Source organism: Hippopotamus amphibius, chromosome 9, assembly GCF_030028045.1.
Source record: "Hippopotamus amphibius kiboko isolate mHipAmp2 chromosome 9, mHipAmp2.hap2, whole genome shotgun sequence".
Taxonomy (NCBI): Eukaryota; Metazoa; Chordata; class Mammalia; order Artiodactyla; family Hippopotamidae; genus Hippopotamus; species Hippopotamus amphibius.
In genome coordinates, this window is record NC_080194.1 from 79,847,244 (window position 1) to 79,867,869 (window position 20,626).

General features: G+C 35.9%; 1 protein-coding gene and 1 non-coding gene across 20 annotated transcripts in view; one reads left to right on the forward strand and one right to left on the reverse strand.

The window, feature by feature from the left end:
• The window catches only part of ARHGAP32 (Rho GTPase activating protein 32), a 256,016-nt gene that overhangs the window by 67,672 nt on the left and 167,718 nt on the right, over positions 1–20,626 (forward strand). The window lies entirely within an intron of this gene.
• Positions 7,090–7,196, reverse strand: LOC130829621 (U6 spliceosomal RNA). The gene has a single exon (XR_009047634.1). It is a non-coding gene; the product is annotated as a U6 spliceosomal RNA (small nuclear RNA).

The window sequence follows — 20,626 nt, forward strand, 5'->3', positions numbered from 1 at the left end:
CCTAGTGCTTTCGGCAGATGAGATCATGTATAAGCAAATGCAAAACTCATGCTGTGTATTAACTGTTTCCTAATATATCAATCACTTTGCAACAAATTTGCCTTTTCAAAGCAAGTGTTATAGCAGAACTGTCTGTGCATGAAACCGAAGACTATAGTCAGCGTCTGGAAATACACCTTCCTGAAAGCCATTTGACCCTATGAATGTCTCTGTACCTAAAGTGAGAGCAACCTTTAGGTATTTTCAGTCATATGATCCAACAAATTTCTTTTATGATTAATCCAGTTTGAGTTGCATATTCTATCCCTTATAATAGAATTCGCTAGAAAAATATGTTTTTTAGAGTAGTTTTAGATTTACCAAAAAGTTGCAGGTAGTGTAGAGTTCCCATTTAGCCCATACCCAGCTTCCTCTTTTGTTAACATCTTACCTTAGTATGGCACATTTGTTACATGTAATGAACCAGTATTGACACATAATTATTATCTAAGGTTCATCTTTTATTTGAATCTTGGTTTCTACCTAATGTTCTTTTTCTGTTCAGGGATACCAAATACCTTTAATCATCATTTCTCCCTGAGCTCTTCTTGGTTTTGACGATTCTCAGACTTTCTACAGTTTTGATGACCGTGACAGTTTTGATTAGTATTGGCAGGTTATTTTGTAGACTGTTCTCAGTTTGAGTTTGACTTTTCCCTCATGGTTAGACTGGGGTTATGGGTTTTTGCGGGGAGTACTACTGCAGTTCTCAAAAATGGCTTCTTGAGCAATAAGCATGGACTGGACATGATAAGTATGAGTTATTATTCTTCCCTTTAAATATGTTATTTAAAACATACCTACCTTCCTCCTACAAAACTAGAGTGTGTAGTCTCCTTCCCTGTCTTTTCCTGCCCTCATTTAATGCCTCATTTATCATTCATGTAGCATCTTCATGTAAGATTTGTCATTTTGGCTGTTAAAAAGCACTGTGTCAATTTGAAGTAAATCTGTTTTTAAATGGCTTATGTAGGGTTGTGAAAATGTTGCACTATTAAAATGTTATCTGTAACATAATTTAATTTCAGATAAGGAAACCTGTCACATTTTCAGGAGTTTTGGTCTCATATTTATATTTCCATAATGTAGAATACACCTAATGCAGCTGAGATAGGGCACACTGTTTTTGGCATGTCCTGCAGTAGGTTACTTAATGTGGGTTACAGAGTGCTGGGCTGATGTCTCAGACTCTCACATCCGTCATTTTTCTCCATTACTGTTACCTGCTGCCAGTTGCAGGAAATTTCAGTACATTATTACATTGTCGTTTGCCTTTGGCAAGTAGTTCTGACAAATGGAAGATTAAAATTTAGCTGCTATAGGTTTAAAGCATATCCTTTGTGTCAGATAAAATACCTCCTGGGGTGTTTTTCTGGTTTAAGTGAAGCAGTAATTTTGTCCATTTTCAATGAAATGGGAGTTTCATTGAGCTTCGCAGCGTGGTCGTACCTTGGGGACATCTCTTGATTACCCTATATCTGAATTTACATCATTTAAATTTCAAATAGCAGCACTTCCAAAGTGAGTCAGAACATTTGAGGCTTAGACAAATGAAAACTCATTGATTCTTTATACAATATTTTATTTGAAATGTATTGTTATGAAATATAAACCTTTGATGTGGCTTGGAGAATAAAATTAAGATGTCATATATCTTTTGGGGGACAACTACATAAAGGCCAGATAAAAATATAATTTGAGATCTAAATCAGTCATGTTTAGTAGCCCAAATAAGGTTTTGTTTATATGTAAAATGAGCAATTTTTTAGCCCCTAAACTAAGACTTCGTTGCCTTCTTGTAAGTATCCTGGATCACAAATATTCAAGTACAGTTACTTAAGTACATAACATGCTATGAAGTCTCCTAGAACATTGTGTATAAGCATACTTTGCTCTAATTACCATCTAGAATGTTTACAATTGTACTACCTTATGTACTGTAGTAGCTATGAGATTCTACCAACTGTAGTATATTCATACAAGCATTTAAATAAGAAATATTAATGCAGAAATAGTATACATTACGTTGAGGCCAAGTAAGCAGTATGGTTAGTAATGGTTAGTATAGTAGTAGTATTGATATAGCCTTAATGAGAATAATTTGCTGCAATAGATCGAAGAACTCCAAAATAAAAAAGACTAAAGAAGATGGTGACTTTCCTTCTTTCAGGTTGTCAGAGCTCTGAGCTAAGAAATGACAACTTCCTATCTGTGATCTATTACAAACAACATGTTTTTCCTTCTGTTTCCCACAGTGAGGGATTTACTTGTGTATCAGGAAACTGGCTAGAGGGTATAGTTGATAGTTGTGTTACTATTTCACTCATTCAAGCCTCTCAGTAACCACCTACATCTCCTGAAGAGCCCTTCGTATTTGAATTGATAAATTCTGTTACAGGATTAAAAAGTGGTATTTGTACAATTTTAATACTCTTCATTTAGGAATGCTATTTCTTTCACTTGGATTATTGATCATTTCAGAAAGTAAAAGCAGATCATTTTGGGGGCTTAATTTTTGTTCTTACTGCTTTCTTACATGAATATCTGATCATTATACAGCTGGGCTGTTGGATAAATAGAATCAACTGAGGAACTTCAAATGTAATTTCTAGAATTTGATCTCTGGAAATCCAGTAGGTCTGTATGGGGATGAGGGAACCTGTCTTTTTTTAAGCTACTCATGTAATTCTGATGCCTAGTGGTACATGTTCATGTAGTTCTCTTACATACCTTCTGAGGAGGGTATTAAATAAAGAAATATTACAGTAAAGTTAGGATTTTACCTTTTATTTTATTTATTTAAATTTTTTTTTTTTTTTTTTTGCTGCACCACTTGGCATGTGCAATCTTAGTTCCCTGACCAGGGATCGAACCCTTGCCCCCTGCAGTGGAAGCACAGAGTCCTAACCACTGAAACATCAGGGAAGTCCCAGGATTTTACCTTTCAAAAAGGGTGATGGTGGCTTGATAGAAAGTGGTAGAATGAAGGGTTGAGACTGCTGAATTACAGATACAAAGGCCAACTACACCAAAAGCAGGAAGCACCTTGCAAAAAAGCTCAAGACGTAGGATGGGACCAAATTGAACCAGCAACAAAGTGGTACAAGTGGGCATTACGTATAGACCTCTGCATTTTGCTGCCATATTCCCCCGTGTAGTGAACTTTGCATTAAATTGGAGGTACCTGGCTGAAAACAGAATGCATGGAAAAATTGTCGTGATCTGAGTTATATTGACACATTCCCCTACTTACCAACCTCATATGAAGTAATTCATGTTACAGAAATGTGTTGTAGCAGAAGAAGTCATACTTGATGACCATTTTGGGGGCATGGCTTCATGGTTAAGTGCATAATCTCAGGCTCCCTTAACCCTGGTGTCTTTTGGGCAAATCACTTTACCTCTTTATGCGTGTTTCTCTTGTATTTTTTTTTAAAGCTCTTTATTGGAATATAATTGCTTTACACTCTTGTACCAGCTTTTGAGGTACACCAAAGTGAATCAGCTGTATTTATACATATGTCCCCATATCCCCTCCCTCCTGCGACTCCCTCCCACCCTCCCTGTCCTGGCCCTCTAAGACATCACCCATTGTTGAGCTGATCTCCCTTTGTTGTACAGCAACTCCCCACTAGCTATCTATTTTACATCCGGTAGTGTATATATGTCTATGCTACTCTCTCACCTTGTCCCAACTTCCCCTTCACTGCGCCCCGCCCCCCCCAACCACAGGTCCTCCAGCCCATTCTCTGCATCTGCATCCTTATTCTTGCCCTGTCACTGGGTTCATCAGAATCATTTTTTTAGATTCTATATACATGAGTTAGCATACGGTATTTGTTTTTCTCTTTCTGGCTTACTTCGCTCTGTATGACAGACTCTAGGTCTATCCACCTCATTACATATAGCTCCATTTCATTCCTTTTTATGGCTGAATAATATTCCATTGTATATATGTGTGCCACATCTTCTGTATCCATTCATCTGTTGATGGGCATTTAGGTTGCTTCCATGTCCTGGCTATTGTAAATAGTGCTGCAGTGAACGTTTATGGTACATGTTTCTTTTTGGATTATGGTGTTCTCTGGATATATGCCCAGTAGTGGGATTACTGGATCATATGGTAGTTCCATTTTTAATTTTTTAAGGAACCTCCAAACTGTTTTCCATAGTGGCTATACCAACTTACATTCCCACCAACAGTACAGGAGAGTTCCCTTTTCTCCACAGCCTGTCTACCATTTATTGTTTCTAGATGTTTTGGTGATGGCCATTCTGACCAGTGTGAGGTGATACCTCATTGTGACTTTGACTTGCATTTCTCTAATGATTAGTGATGTTGAGCATCTTTTCATGTGTTTGTTGGCCATCTCTATGTCTTCTTTGGAGAAATGTCTATTTAGGTCCTCTGCCCATTTGTGGATTGGGTTATGTGCTTTTTGGTATTAAGCTGCATGAGCTGCTTGTCTATTTTGGAGATTAATCCTTTGTCAGTTGCTTCGTTGGCGAGTATTTTCTCCCCTTCTGAGGGTTGTCTTCTTGTCTTGTTTATGGTTTCTTTCGCTGTGCAAAAGCTTTTAAGTTTCATTAGGTCCCATTTGTTTATTCTTGATTTTATTTCCATGATTCTAGGAGGTGGGTTAAAAAGGATCTTGCTTTGATGGATGTCATAGAGTATTCTGCCTATGTTTTCCTCGAGGAGTTTTATAGTGTCTGGTCTTACATTTAGGTCTTTAACCCATTTTGAGTTTCTTTTTGTGTATGGTGTTAGGAAGTGTTCTAATTTCATTCTTTTACATGTTGCTGTCCAGTTTTCTCAGCACCACTTATTGAAGTGGCTGTCTTTTTTCCATTGTATATTCTTGCCTCCTTTGTCAAAGATAAGGTGCCCATATGTGCTTGGGTTTACCTCTGAGTTCTCTATTCTATTCCATTGATCTTCCTTTCTGTTTTTGTGCCAGTACCATACTGTCTTGATCACTATGGCCTTGTAGTATAGTTTGAAGTCAGGAAGTCTAATTCCACCAACTCCATTTTTCCTTCTCAAGATTGCTTTGGCTATTCGGGGTCTTTTGCGTTTCCATACAAATCGTAAGATTTCTTGTTCTAGTTCTATGAAAAATGCTGTTGGTAATTTGATAGGGATTGCACTGAATCTGTAAATTGTTTTGGGTAGTATAGTCATTTTCACAATGTTGATTCTTCCAATCCAAGAATATGGTATGTCTCTACATGTGTTTGTATCATCTTTGATTTCTTTCATCAGTGTCTTATAGTTTTCTGCATACAGGTCTTTTGCCTCCTTAGGCAGGTTTATTCCTAGGTATTTTATTCTTTTTGTTGCAATGGTAAATGGGAGAGTTTCCTTATTTTCTCTTTCTGCTTTTTCGTTGTTAGTGTATAGGAATGCAAGAGATTTCTGTGCATTAATTTTGTATCCTGCTACTTTACTAAATTCATCGATTAGTGCTAGCAGTTTTGTGGTAGAATCTTTAGGGTTTTCTGTGTATAATATAATGTCATCTGCAAAGAGTGACAATTTTACTTCTTCTTTTCCAATTTGGATTCTTTTTATTTCATTTTCTTCTCTGATTGCTGTGGCTAAAACTTCCAAAACTATGTTGAATAATAATGGTGAGAATGGACACCCTTGTCTTTTTCCTGTTCTTAGAGGGGATTCTTTCAGTTTTTCCCCATTTAGAATGGTGTTGGCTTTTGATTTCTCCTATATGGCTTTTATTATGTTGAGGTAATTTCCTTCCATGCCCATTTTCTGGAAAGTTTTTATCATAAATGGATGTTGAATTTTGTCAAAAGCTTTTTCCGCATCTATTGAGATGATCATATGGTTTTTATCCTTCAATTTGTTGATATGATGTATCACATTGATTGATTTGCCTATATTGAAGAATCCTTGCATCCCAGGGATAAATCCCACTTGATCATGGTGTATGATTATTTTAATGTGCTGTTGGATTCTGTTAGCTAGTATTTTGTTGAGGAGTTTTGCATCTATATTCATCAGTGGTATTGGTCTGTAATATTCTTTTCTTGTGACTTCTTTGCCTGGTTTTGGTATCAGTGTGATGGTGGCCTCGTAGAATGAGTTTGGGAGTGTTCCTCCTTCTGCTATATTTTGGAAGAGTTTGAGAAGGATAAGTGTTAGCTCTTCTCTAAATGTTTGATAGAATTCACCTGTGAAGCCATCTGGCCCTGGGCTTTTGTTTGTTGGGAGATTTTTAATCACAGCCTCAATTTCCGTTCTTGTGATTGGTCTGTTCACAGTTTCTATTTCTTCCTGGTTCAGTCTTGGAAGATTGTCCTTTTCTAAGAATTTATCCATTTCTTGCAGGTTATCCAATTTATTGGCATAGTTCCTTGTTGTAGTCTCTCATGATCTTTTGTATTTCTACGGGGTCAGTTGTCAGTTCTCCTTTTTCAGTTCTAATTCTGTTGATTTTCATCTTCTCCCTTTTTTTCCTGATTAGTCTGGCTTGTGGTTTATCAATTTTGTTTATCTTCTCAAAGAACCAGCTTTTAGTTTCATTGATCTTTGCTATTGTTTCCTTCATTTCTCTTTATTTATTTCTGATCTGATCTTTATGATTTCTTTCCTTCTACTCACTTTGGGGTTTCTTTTTTCTCCTTTCTCTAATGGTTTTAGGTGTAATAAATATTCGATATTTTTCTTGTTTCTTGAGGTAGGACTGTATTGCTCTCAACTTTCCTTTTAGAACTGCTTTTGCTGCATCCCATAGGTTTTGGGTTGTTGTGTTTTCATTGTCATTTGTTTCTAGGTAATTTTTGATTTCCTCTTTGATTTCTTTAGTGATTTCTTGGTTGTTTAATAGCGTATTGTTTAGCCTCCATGTGGTTGTATTTTTTACAGTTTTTTTCCCGTAATTGATATCTAGTCTCATGGCATTGTGGTCTGAGAAGATGCTTGATATGATTTCAATTTACTTGACTTTACCGAGGCTTGAATTGTGACCCAAGATGTGATCTATCCTGGAAAATGTTCTGTGTGCACTTGAGAAGAAAGTGCATTCTAAAAATGTGAAATGCTTTATGAATTTGCATGTCATCCTTGAGCAGGGGCCATGCTAATCTTCTCTGTATTGTTCCAATATTAGTATGTGTGCTGCTGAAGCGAGCACTCTCTTGTAATTTTTAAAGTATTTTGAAAGTGTTATGGGAAGGCAGAAAGGAGAATACTTTAGACTGGGAAATAATTTGAAAATTTCTTGGTGGAGGAGACGTTTCACCTCCTCCTTCACAAATAACCTGAGGTTAATACCGTTTGTAAGTTGTGTGACTTTGGGTAAGCCTCAGTTTCCTCATATATAATTCAGAGACAGTATTTTGATCACACCATTTTACCAGAATTAATATGAGATACTATGTGAAAATTTGCCATGCAAGCTGTAAGGTAGAAAAAAGGAAGCATGCATTTCTGGAGTTAAGTTTACTAACTGACTTAAGAATAATAGATGGTCTTCAATATTTCTTCTGACTTTGGAATTGGGAGATTGGGATTGACATACATACACTAATATGTATAAAATAGACAGCTAATAAGAACCTGCTGTATAGCACAGGGAGCTCCTCTTCACTGTACAATGGAAACTAACACAACATTGTAAAACAACTATTCCCCAATTTAAAAAAAAAGAAGAAGAAGAAAGGGAGAAGGAGGAGGAGGAAGTGGAGGAGGAGAAAGAGAGGGGGAGGAGAAAAAAATAATGTGGCATAGAATAGAGTAGAATAGAAAATATCAGGGCACATCCCACATACTATGAGCAAAAACTGCTTCGTTAAAATGTTTCTCCTATGGTACCCATATATGAATTAAAAAACAAAGATTTCTTCTGACTTTGATAGTATTGGAATCTCTGAAATTTCTGTAAGTGCTAACAGGTGTTTCCAGTTCTCTGTGTTCCCTGACACACATATTTCTCTGGCCCTTCATTCTTTTCAGCCGTAAGTAGCCACTGGCTAAGTTCTTCTTTACTGTCATGTCATAGACATTTACATTCAGGCGAATGTTCCTAATTTCAGAGAGGAAAGTCTAAGAAAAATATCAATAACAGCATAAGAATTACCCCCATGTTGATTCACAGCCTATGTCCATACAGTTGAGCATCCTGTCACTTGGTGTCATTTGCCAGAGTGTTTTGAGGAAGGGTATTGATGCCCTTACTGATATCCCCAGATATTCTGGTTAATAATTTATATGTATTTCATCTGTTCATTTTTAAGAATTAAGACAAAGTTTACTTTTTGCCCTCCTCCTTTTTGTCCTCATAGTGCCTTAGCTGATCAGAGGCTTCATTTCATCCAGCTTTTCTTCCGTCCGTACCCCTCTTTAAAACTATTTTTTTATGTGTGCTGCTGGTTTCAACTAAATTAAGTTCTAATTAAAATAATTTTCACCTTAAGGTTTGAATGCTCAACAGGCTTGACACTCTCGAAGATAATTTGCTTTTCAAATGGTTGTTCATCAAAATAAATCTCTAAATAGGTTATGAGTCATTGTTCCTAATGAGTATGTGCATATCCTTGAACTGTTTTGGGGCAGAAAAAAGGATTGAGAATCTGTTTTAAAGCCACACTTGGAGAAATAGCCTCAGTTTTTTCCTTGGAAAACAATGCGTAAGTGACCATACTTTCTTGTTTGTTTATTTCCTGTGTTGCACCTGTTTTTATTATTTTCTTTAATGTTTGACTATGTAGTTATTGAAAGATTATAATGAATTCAGTTCTCAGTGCTTTTTCTTATAAGTTTAGTGTTCTAAATCTGTTATTTCAGATGTAAAATTCGCATCCTTCACTTGATTTAGTTTCTTTTAGTCACTTGTTAATTGCTTTGAAATATGTCAAAGTGCTTTGAAAACAGTAAACCATCTTAATGGCCTAAGGTGATATTTTTGTATTTTATATTTGAAAATGACAAAATGGATGATAATCACTGGCTGCTTGTTCCAGCATGGTGAATTGTCTTCTCCATAAGAATGCCTTGTCAGTTTGTGGATATAGTTGCTGTTTGTAGAATCTTTCACTGTTTTAATAGTTTTTTGACTTGGAGATTCTGATACACTGGCCAAATAGTTAACAGTGTTTTCTTGGGGGGCAGGGGTGAAGAGGAGATTGTCTAGTTCTCCTTGGCAAATCTGTGTTACTTGGTACTAATGTGTTGGATTTCCAAGCTCATGAAGGTTTATTAATGTTGACCCATCTGTGTTACATTATGTCATGAATCCATGTTTTCTCAAATATGCAGCCTGCTATAGATATATCTTTGATCTCTTGATTCCTGCTAATCATTTAATATCAAATGTTTAAGAGTTGGTGAACTAGGTTTAATATACTAGAATGGGACAGTCCTGCATTTCAAATGTTTTCATGTAATTGATCATTTATTCCAGGATATCAGTTGTTTCTTTTTCCTACTCAAATAGGAGTGATTATAATGTTTCTGTCTTTTAAGAATATTTCACACAGCTTTTGTGTTGTCCTAAAATAGTAGGAACTAATTAGTGGCCGACATACTGGGTAGAGTCTTGGTATTAGTCATAGATTGTTCACATGCGTGCAGGTATTGCCATTGTCCTTAGCAGATTGTGTAGGAGGACATAGAAATGTCATAGATGATAGTAGCGGATGCAAGTGCCCTTTTAGGTTAGAAGTTAAGCAACACTTGAAACTTCTTAATGTGCTATACCTTGGATAGCTACCCCACTGTGCCTAAGTCATGCAAGAATATATTATCTTTGGCCTTTTGGTTACTTCTGTCTTTGCATTTTCTATCATTTTACCATTTTGCTGTTCGTATGATTAATGTTTATTTTAGAATGCTGGTAGATAAGGCAGAAAACATAAAGCTAAAGCATTCAATATAGCTCTTAGGAATTAACGCCTGTAAAGGAAATAAGAGAGCTAGAGGAACCAGTAGAACAACACTATTGGGGTAGATGTAATCAACACAGCCTGGAATGCTAAAGGTTATACAGGACCCTATTTCTTTAACAAATATGTGACAAAAAAGGAGGAGAGGAGACCCTTAAATCTCAAGGTTACTAACTGAATTATTAAGTAAAAACTTACTAAAATATCATGTGCGGACTTCCTGATTCCAACAAACTAACTGTTAAAAAAAAAGGTTTTTGACAATTGGAAAACTTGTACACTGACAGGGTATTTGTGATATTTCTTCAGGTGAGATAGTGATGTTTTAGTAATTTATCAAAGAGCCCCTGTGAGAATTTTGATTCCTCTTCTAAAGGAGTTTAACATTTTTTTTAGCAGATCCTAGACCTAGATTCATGAAACATCTTTCTTTTAATTATACCTTCCATTTTTTCAGCATCTTTTATTTACAAATGTTGTGTTCCATAGGTACTTACGTATAATGTTTGATCTAATCACTTTGATTGAAATATGATTGGACGTGTTTGTTCTGTTCAGATGAGGAGACTGAACTGCAGAGATCTTAAGTAAATTGCCCAAGTTCATACAGGTAATAAGCAGCACAGAAGGAATTTGAAGTATCTGAGCTTCATTAAATTAAAAAATCCAACATTATTTCTAAAATGGAAACCATGGACTCAAAAGTAGTACTGTTGTTTTCACGTAGTTTTGTATGTTTAACTTCAGTACTCATTGTAATAATGAAACAGTAGCTTAATGAATTGTATATCAGCACCAAGTTAGTTCAGTTTCTAAACATGCTATACCACTATAACTTCAGGATTCTGAATTGACACTTAAAAACAGCTTTATTATTTTGCAAGTACTGCTTGAGATATCATAAAATGTACTTTGTATTCATTATATCTTTTGAAAATATCAGATGAAAAGCACCACAGATTATGATATTAATGTCTGGCTCTAGCAAAAAACAGAAGAAATGGGCAGATAGTTCTTAATGTATCATTCAAATTTAAATATAAATCTGTGTATCTTTTAAAGAGCTACCTATATTAAGTTCATTTTGCTTTTCTATTATATTTTACTCTTCAAGAGATTCACATTATTGTTATTTTTGCAATTGATAAAATTTACCAGAACTAATTTCTATAACAAAGAATAACGGGAAAAATGCCTGTTTCCTGAAGTAAATTTAAATGAGCAGGTAGGAACTTAATTCTCCTTTCTAGGAAAATTAAGTTGAAAAATTATTGATATCTGATTTGAAATAAGAATACTTATTTTAAATCAGAATAATGTGTCTCAGATTAATGTTTAGACGTGTGGCTTTAGCATCTGTTACTTGAGGATAGGATGATTGTGATTTGAGAAAAAGATTTGTAATTTTATAAATAGTTCAGTGTTCTGTAATACTAGTCATTGTTTTTTTAAAAATATATTTCTTTAGAGTGCATTGTACTCTTTTTAAAGTTGTTTATTTATTGGCTGCATTGGGTCTTCGTTGTTGCATGCAGGATTTCTCTAGTTGCGGTGAGTGGGGGGTACTCTTGGTTGCTCGGTAGTTGTGGCACACAGGCTTAGTTGCTCCATGGCACGTGGGATCTTCCTGGACCAGGGATTGAACCTGTGTCCCCTATGTTGGCAGGAGGATTCTTATCCACTGCACCACTAGGGAAGTCCAATACTAGTCCTTGTTGACTCCCACTTTTACTCTTGCTAACCTCTCTGGATGATAGCAAGGAAGCAAGCAGAGTAAGATAAGTAGCAGGCTGCTAAATTACTTGTCTCATATCATTGTATAGTAGAGTGATCTATTCAGGTAAGGATACCAATAGGTAAAATAGTAAATTGAAAACATTTGGTTTTATTGGCAATTTTTTCAGTGTAGTTCTGTGGGAGAATCTCTAATAAGTTAATGCAGTACCCTGAGCTTTGCAAGTATGCAGGCTTAGTACAACTTTTTTTTCTTTTTGGCATAGCCTTAGTTTTTCCCCCTAGTGATTTTATCCTAGTACCTCCCAGGCTTCCCCAGAACTTGCTTGGAGATGGAGATCATTTGCTTTCTCTCCTGATTATTATTCACTAAATTTACATTTAGCATTTTTCTTTTTTCTATATTCTTAGCATTAGGAGGAGGTCCAGTTAAGTGGTAACCAGAAGTACTGTACAGGCAGTTTGGTTTTTGCCAAGACCACAATTTTCTGGAGCCCTAAATTTGTAAAAGTGATATAGCCTTCTTGTTCTGTATCTCGTTGACTATGGCATATTCAGTAAAAATTCCAGCTCAGGAAATAATTCCTTTAATTCACCATTATGTTAAAGAATATTCAACTTTCATTATCTTTACAAGACCTTTTACCAAATCAGTTGTGGTGTAATTAATCCTTAATCCATAATTAATTCTATACTTCTACATGAATTAACTGTGGTCCACTTCCTTCCTTTAGACCTATAGCTTTTATCAGAGGGAAATACTGTTTTACTATCCAGTGGTCATTTAAAAAGATGATTGATTCTGTTAAGTTTTTATTACTTTTAACCAGTATGTTCCTGTAACCACTACATGCAGATGTTGTATTTTAGTGACCTTTAGGTTGTTGCTGGAAGAATTATACCTTGTTTCAGACTTTACCTTTATTTCTTAACAATTATACAGTTTTGATTTATTTTATCTGTAGATTAAAGAAAAAATGAGTAGTCCCTCAGAGCAATGGGGCAGTGAGGATTTCTTGCAGTCTCTGGCTTCTAACATGTCTGATAAAGCAAGTGTTTTGTTATTTATTGTCAGCCAGTGGAATGCTTCAGTTAGTATACCTTGCTTGTTCTGTGTGCCCGTGTCAAGGTAGATGCAGAGTTGTCCTCTGCAGCCTCTGACTACTTTAATTTTATTTGCTAGAATATGTTAATGCTGCTACTATGTCCTGCGTCCCTGGGCAAGAGCACCTGGAGTTCTTGAGTATTGGAACAAAGTACTCCTGTGTTGGATTTTGTGAATTTTTGAAAAGGGAAACAGTGAAATGAAGTGGTTTATGAATTTGATGCAGTCTTTATGGGCATTAGATTTCTTTGATGGGGTGCGAATACCATGGATTTGGGTTCTTCATAGGTCAGGATAGGAAGTATATTGGGTTGGCCAAAACGTTCCTTTGGTTTTCAAATAAAAATAAAAGACACATTTTTCATTTTCACCAAGAACTTTATTGAACAACTTATTCACCCTTTTGTTCCACTACCTTATGCCATCTTTCAGGCAACTTTGTAATTCCGTCTTCCCAAAACTTTTGTCTCCTTGAGCAAAGAACTGTTCTAGGTGCCTTTTACAGTCTTAAGGGAATTGAAATTTTTTCCATTAAAGAGAATTTGTAAAGACCGAAATAAATGGAAATCTGAAAGTGCGATGTCTGGTGAATACAGCAGATGAATCAGAGCTTCCCAGCCAAGCTGTAACAGTTTTTGCCTGGTCATTAAAGAAACATGAGGTCTTGCGTTATCCTTATGGAAAATTATGCATTTTCTGTTGATTAATTCTGGATGCTTTTCATTGAGTGCTGCTTTCAGTTGGTCTACTCAGGAGCAGTACTTGTTGGAATTAATCTTTTGGTTTTCTGGAAGGAGCTTATAATAGAGGACTCCCAGTCCCACCATATACACAACATCACATTCTTTGGATGAAGACGGGCGGTTGGAGTGGTGGTTGGTGGTTTGTTTCGCTTGCCCCACGATCTCGTCCAGTCCATATTATTGTACAGTATCCACTTTTCATCACTGTCACAGTTTGTTTTAAAAATGGAATGTTTTCATTATGTTTAAGTAGAGAAACACATGCGGAAATATGGTCAAGAAGGGTTTTTTCGTTTAACTTATGTGGAACCCAAACATCAGAGTGATTCACATAACCAAGCCGGTGCAAATAATTTTCAGTGCTTGATTTGGATATTTTGAGTCTGTCAGCTATCTTCTGCATGGTATAACGTTGATTGTTTTCAATTAATGTCTCGATTTGATCGCTGTCAACTTCAACTGGTCACCCCAACCGTGGAGCAGTGTTCAGTGAGAAATCTCTAGCATGAAACTTCGCAAACCACTTTGGACATGTTCAGTCAGTCACAGCACCTTCTCCATACTCCACACAAATCTTTTTCTGCGTTTCAGTTGCGTTTTTACCTTTCTTGAAATAATAAAGCATAATATGCCAAAAATGTTGCATTTTTCTTCCTCTTCATTATTAAAATGACTACACAAAATTTCACCAGTTTTGATAGGTTTTTTTTTTTTAAATGCACGCTGATATGACAGCTGTCACAATACAGTCTAACAAAATTGTTTCAAATGAAGTTAAAGACAACTAAGTGCTAATAGAGCCTTCTTATGGAAAAAAGCCGAATGAACTTTTTGGCCAACCCGATATATAGGCGGGATTAAATTTGTATTAACTCCTGATGTGTAGGAGTTACTCTTTGCTTATTTGGCTAAAGATGTAGAACTTAATTTTAAACAATAGACCGTTTCAGTTGAGTTTTGAGAGAGCTCATTCATATACTTGTGAAATTTCCACTTAATACCACTTATTAAGAAGATTGGAAATGTCATGTTGAGTTGATTTATGATCTAATTTTATATGCACTTTGTAATCCCTGTATTAATGTGATGAGAGGATAATATGAGCTTTTAATTCTAATTTTTGGTTTTGCATCCTTCACATTCATAAAAGGGATTCAAGTAATTATAAAGCAACCTCTTAATTTAGTTGGAATTAGTTTCCTTTTATTTATTAGATTACTACTCTCATTTAAATAATCGTAAAAATTACAGAGTGATAAGCCAAATATTTGCAGATTAAAAATATCTTATTCCTCAGTTTCTATGAAATCACAACAACAAAAATGTTTTATGGCTTCCGTGATGGTGATGAGGATAACAGCTGTCATTTCTGGGGAGGGCGGTCTTGTCTGTACTGTGCAATATGATAATTTCATTACATGCCTCATTTCTAATCCATACATTAACCTTACAAGGTTTTTATTCCTGTTTTAGAGATTACCAAACTGAGACTCAGTTTAAGTTACTTGCCCCAAACCACTCTCTGTAAACAGCATAGTTGAGATTTAAGCCCATGTCTGACTTCAGAATACTTACACTTCTAATGAGAACTGTCCCCACCACCTGGTTTTATAAACATTTTGAAGTGGAGCTTTTTTAAATAAGTATGTTCTTGTGATAGGGATGACATATTCAGGTAGCCATTTTGGGGGGAAATTTCATTTAGTTCTTTTGAACAATTCAGAGTTAGAGCTCTCTTTGAATACATGTTTCTAATGAAGCAAAATTTTCTCTAACATGAAATGTTCCATTTTTTAGTCAAGTAGACCAAGCTTGTCCACAAAATGCTTCACAGCTATGGCTCTCTACACATAGATATACCAAATGGACTCTCCAGGAAATTATGTATTCTAAGTATGAGTAGTGTGTGTCTGAGTGTGATGTATACATGTGTGTCAAATAATTGTATTAGAATAGTTAAGCAAGAATCCTTCTAAAATATTTCCAGTGACTGAAGATTTTCCTCAAATGTAAAAAGTACCATATATAATGTTCAAATGTCATCCATCATTAACCATTCTTATGCTGTGTATTCATTCTAAATTTTAGTGGATTTTTATCTTTAAATTGTTTTTCTCTTGGAAAAAAAATGCATTCTACTTTGGGATTCTTAAACTGTTGCTAAGAATGCTTTTCCCCTTCCTGCAGGGATTAGGGACTTCCCTTTCCCTCAGCTTCCTTACCTCTTGGTCAGTAGAAGATGAAGAATCAACTGATTCTAAACTACTGATGGTGACTCCCAGGGTTTAGGTCAGAGACTTGTGCTCTAAAAAGCTTGTTGTGGAAGTGGAGTCTGATCAGGTTTTAAGCCAATCAGGAAAAAGGGTTAAAGCCACCCTGTGGTCTGCAGGAATGGCTAGTCCCTCTCTCAGCTTCTGGTGGCCTCAGGACTGACTCTGCTTGGTTTCTTTCCTGCCTCCCTGCTATTCTTTATCTTTTGTTTTTGCTAGATTTTCATAAGCTACCAAAGAAGGGAACAGAAAAAAGAAGACATGTTGATTCTTTTTTTTTTTTTTTTTTTTCATGCACAGGAAGATCTCTGTAACATGTTGAAGGATCAGTATAACAATGAGTAATTTGCCCTGTATAATACCAGAGTCACTGAGTGTTATTGTCTAATTCTTTGGTAGATGCCAAAGTATACAAAGCTATGGTGTAACACCATATATTTTGTTTTAGTCTGTTTGAGCTGCTATAACAAAGACGTTGATTCTGAAGTTAAAAACGTTTTTTGAAAACTTCTGATAGCACAGTCAAAACTGTGAGAACAAGTCTTGGAGGGTCTGCTTCATGAATAAGTCAGGTTGGGAGGAGAGGAGGTGCTCCCTGTGCAGGGGTGCAGGATGAGGAGGTAGGATTCTGATGTGGCAGCAGGACTAGAAGAGGAGACTTCCGGAGTCATCTGGTATTAGCCAGACTGCCCATAGTATTCTGTGTACAAATACTACTTACAGTTCACTTTTTTGTGTTGAAAGGGCTTGAGAAAGGGAGGTAAATCAATCATGAGAGTGAAGGAGCAAAAGAAATGATTAAAAGGAAAGGTAAATAGGATTCATGAAAACACAGGACTTTTTTGCCAAATAGCCCTGCACAGAGGTTATACTAATGTATATTCCCACCAGTAGTGTATATTTATTTCCCACATCTTCTTCCAAACAGCTTGCTAAAACTTTTAAAAATCTTTACCTGATAGCGTTTTTGTTATGAGTGGCGTTAAATACGTTTAATTATGTTTTAAGATTCATATTTTTCTGTTATTATTCTGTTTATGCTCTTTGCCCATTTATCTTTTGGGTCTTTGGGTTTTAAAGATATATAGGTACTTTTTAATGTATTTTAAGGAAATTAACCCATTGTGATAGATTCCAGATATTTTTTCTTAATTACACTGGACTTTATTCATAAGCAAAAACTTTTTTTTTTTTTTTTGGTTAGGGAAGATTTTATTTATTTTTTAAAAATTATTTATTTATTTATTTGGCTGTGCCAGGTTTTAGTTGCAGCATGTGGGATCTTTGTTGTGGCATTTTTGTTGCCTCATGCGGAATCTTTAGTTGTAGCATGTGAGATCTAGTTCCCTGACCAGGGATTGAACCTAGGCCGCCTGCATTGGGAGTGTGGAGTCTTAGCCACTGGACCACCAGGGAAGTCCCCCTGGTTAGGGAAGATTCTAAAGTTTGTATGTAGTAAAATGTATCAGTCGTTTGTGGTTTCAGGACTTCTTAAAATTATACTTAGAACTTCCTCACTGTGAGGTTATAAAGCTTTCCCATGATTTTCTTTTATGGTTTTATCTTTACATTTAAATCTTTGATCCATTCAGAATTTATTTCAATGGATGGAATGAGGAAGGGATTAAATATAATTCCATCCTTTCGGGATCTTTGGAAAATGATAGGGGATTTATGGCATAGAGAGTTCTCAGTAATCCTTTAATTTTTTTAATAGTGACTCACGCCAAAATTTGCTCTGGATTTGTCTTCAGTGAAAATCATTAGACTAGTTTGCAAGATATCTCTGTATAAATTCTTCAGGAGTTTTTCCAGTGTAGCTGTTCTCAAGAACAGTTTGTTTGCTAAATTTGTTTCCAGACCTGATAGCAAATTTCAGTTTCTAGCAGGAATATATTTAATGACCACACAATCAGTAGATTAAAGCTATATAATTTTTGAAGCAACAAGATGAAAACAGTAACACATGAAGTAATGTGTAGCTTTGTAGAAAGGAAAAGGTATTGTATAAACAAAGTTAGCTGGAGGATTAATTTCCCTTATTTTCAAATATGAAAATTCAAGGGTATCCTAGTGGATGCCTTTTAATATTTTATCTGGTCAGATTTAATGTAGAACCAGGCTCGACACTGTGTGGCTGCTGGGTAATGTCAGTGGTTGGTACCAGCATGACTGTTTTTTAAGTAACAGTTGTGTTGTTGCCAGTGTTGTAGATGCTGTACTTTTCACTGGTTTCTCAGTGAGTCATTTTATTGCTGCTCTAGGCATCTGCAGTTTATGTTAAAAGTGTTTCACACTTTTATTTGCTGTAATTGTCAGCATCCTTTAATGTATGGTACTTACTTTTTTTTCATTAAAAAGCCTTGGACAAGGCTGGCTGTTGTGTCCCACTTTGGATACCCGAGCAAAGGTGTATATGGCAGCTATTATTGAGGGGAAGGAAAGATGGGTGTAATATTAGAAGACGTGAAGTTGGACAGGTCCCTAGACCATGCTTGTCTTCTCTATAAATTGTGATCTTCCTTAACTCTGAGATCTATAACTGCCTCTCATTGCGCTTGGCCCATGAGACCTTTATATACAACGTTAACCTTTCTAGTTTTTTTTTTTTAAGAACTTTATATTGAGATACTGTTAACATACAATAAACTGCATATATTTAGAGTATACTATTTAGTATCCCAATCTCCCAATTCTTCCCCCCCAACCCTCCCCGCTTTCCCCACTTGGTGTCCATATGTTTGTTCTCTACATCTGTGTCTCTGTTTCTGCCTTGTAAACCGATTGATCTGTACCATTTTTCTATATTCCACATATATGTGTTAATATATGATATTTGTTTTTCTCTTTCTGACTCACTTCACTCTGTATGACAGTCTCTGGGTCCATCCATGTCTCTACAAATGTCCCAGTTTCATTGCTCTTCACAGCTGAGTAATATTCCATTGTATATATGTACCACATCTTTTTTATCCATTCATCTGTTGATGGACATTTAGGTTGCTTCCATGTCCTGGCTATTGTCAGTAGTGCTGCAGTGAACATTGGAGTGCATGTGTCTTTTTGAATGATGGTGTTCTCTGGATATATGCCCAGTGGTGGGATTGCTGGGTCATATGGTAGTTCTATTTTTAGTTTTTCCAGGAACCTCCATACTGTTCTCCATAGTGGCTGTATCAATTTACCTTCCCACCAACAATGCAAGAGCATTTCCTTTTCTCCACACTCTCTGCAGCATTTACTGTTTGTAGATTTTCTAATGATTCCCATTCTAACTGGTGTGAGGTGATACCTCATTGTAGTTTTGATTTGCACTTCTCTAATAATTAGTGATGTTGAGTAGCCTTTCATGTGCCTCTTGGCCATCTGTATGTCTTCTTTGGAGAAATGCCTATTTAGGTCTTCTGCCCCTTTTTTGATTGGGTTGTTTGTTTTTTTGATATTGAGCTGGATGAACTGTTATATATTTTGGAGATTAATCCTTTGTTGATTCGTTTGCAAATATTTTCTCCCATTCTGAGGGTTGTCTTTTCATCTTGCTTATAGTTTCCTTTCCTGTGCAGAAGTTTTGAAGTTTCACTTGGTCCCACTTATTTTTGTTTTTATTTCCATTACTGTAGGGGGTGGATCAAAAAAGATCTTGCTGTTAATTATGTCAAAGAGTGTTCTTCCTATGTTTTCCTCTAGGAGTTTTATAGTGTCTGGCCTTACATTTAGGTCTTTAACCCATTTTGAGTTTATTTTTGTGTGTGGTGTTAAAGAGTGTTCTAATTCCATTCTTTTACATGTAGCTGTCCAATTTTCCCAGCACCACCCAGCTGCCTTTTCTCCATTGTATATCCTTGCCTCCTTTGTCATAGATTACTTGACCATAGTTTATCTCTGAGCTTTCTATCATGTTCTATTGATCTATATTTCTGTTTTTGTGCCAGTACCATACTGTCTTGATCACTGTAGCCTTGTAGGATATTTGAAGTCAGGAAGCCTGATTCCTCCAGCTCTGTCTTTCCTTCTCAAGATTGCTTTGGCTATTCGAGGTCTTTTGCATTTCCATACAAATCGTAAAATTTCTTGTTATAGTTCTGTGAAAAATGCCATTGTTAATTTGATTGGGATTGCATTGAATCTGTAAATTCCTTTCAGTAATATAGTCATTTTTACAATGTTGATTCTTCCAATCTAAGAACATGGTATGTCCCTCTATCCGTTTGTGCCATCTTTGATTTCTTTCATTAGTGTCTTACAGTTTTCTGAGTACAGGTCTTTTACTTCCTTGGTTAGGTTTATTCCTAGGTATTTTATTCTTTTTGTTGCAATGGTGAAAGGGATTGTTTCCTTAATTTCTCTTTCTGATCTTTCATTGTTAGTGTATAGAAATGCAAGAGATTTCTGTGTGTTCATTTTGTATCCTGCAACTTTACCAAATTCATTGATTAGCTCAAGTAGTTTTCTGGTGGCATCTTTAGGATTTTCTGTGTATAGTATCAGGTCATCTGCAAACAGTGACAGTTTTACTTCTTCTTTTCCAATTTGGAATCCTTTTATTTCTTTTTCTTCTCTGATTGCTGTGGCAAGGACTTCCAAAAGCATGTTGAATAGTAGTGGCGAGAGTGGACATCCTTGTCTTGTTTCTGATCTTAGAAGGAATGCTTGCCTTTTTTCACCATTGAGAATGATGTTTGCTGTGGGTTTGTCATATATGGCCTTTATTATGTTGAGGTAGGTTCCCTCTATGCCCACCTTCTGGAGAGTTTTTATCATAAATGGGTGTTGAATTTTGTCAAAAGCTTTTTCTGCATCTGTTGAGATGATCATGTGGTTTTTATCCT